Source organism: Penaeus monodon, chromosome 25, assembly GCF_015228065.2.
Source record: "Penaeus monodon isolate SGIC_2016 chromosome 25, NSTDA_Pmon_1, whole genome shotgun sequence".
Lineage (NCBI taxonomy): Eukaryota > Metazoa > Arthropoda > Malacostraca > Decapoda > Penaeidae > Penaeus > Penaeus monodon.
Genome location: NC_051410.1, coordinates 40,182,139 through 40,182,832, shown reverse-complemented (window position 1 = coordinate 40,182,832; position 694 = coordinate 40,182,139).

Genomic DNA, 694 nt, shown 5'->3' with positions numbered 1-694 from the left:
GGCTCATGCAAACTTCCTACTTACACGCGCAGATGTGTAACTTTTCATTACCTTTTAAGTGTTTCACACATAGGAGATATATGTTCATAAATATTCGCGTCTTTAGAACAAGAAAAGCCATCATTTTTTTTTTACTAGCAATATATATGTAACAGTAATACCTAATTTGTACCAAGACAAGTTTACAGAAGCTCGGATTCGAATACAAAATACAATGAATCATTAATCCCAACGTTTCGGAGGTATCCATAATTCCTCTAGTTCGCGCAAGTGCAAGCCAGTGTGTCTGTGGCATGTGTTCAGTACAGGTGTTATTTGTGTGTATGTGGATGGATCATTTCTTCATCGCGGCGCAAACTGAAAGCTGTTATTTTCAATTCTCTTGTGACGATGTCGAGGACAAAGTGTTTTCAAAGTGCAGAAATATATTCGAAGTGGAAGAGGAAGCTCGAATGCGATCTTGTAAATGGTTATTTGTATGTCTTTGGAAATACGTTTGTTGGTGATGCGGCTGCGGCGGCGTCTTGTCCCGAGGGTAAGCACTGGTCTTTTGGCGATGCTGCGGCCAGTCCTGCATCAGGTCTTTTTTCCTGCCCCTGAGGATCACCCAGCAACCTTCGGCCTTCCTAAGCCACACCCAGATACCTGGAGAGAAACCGGTGTTTTTGTTTTCGATGTTCGCCAGCTCTGAGAG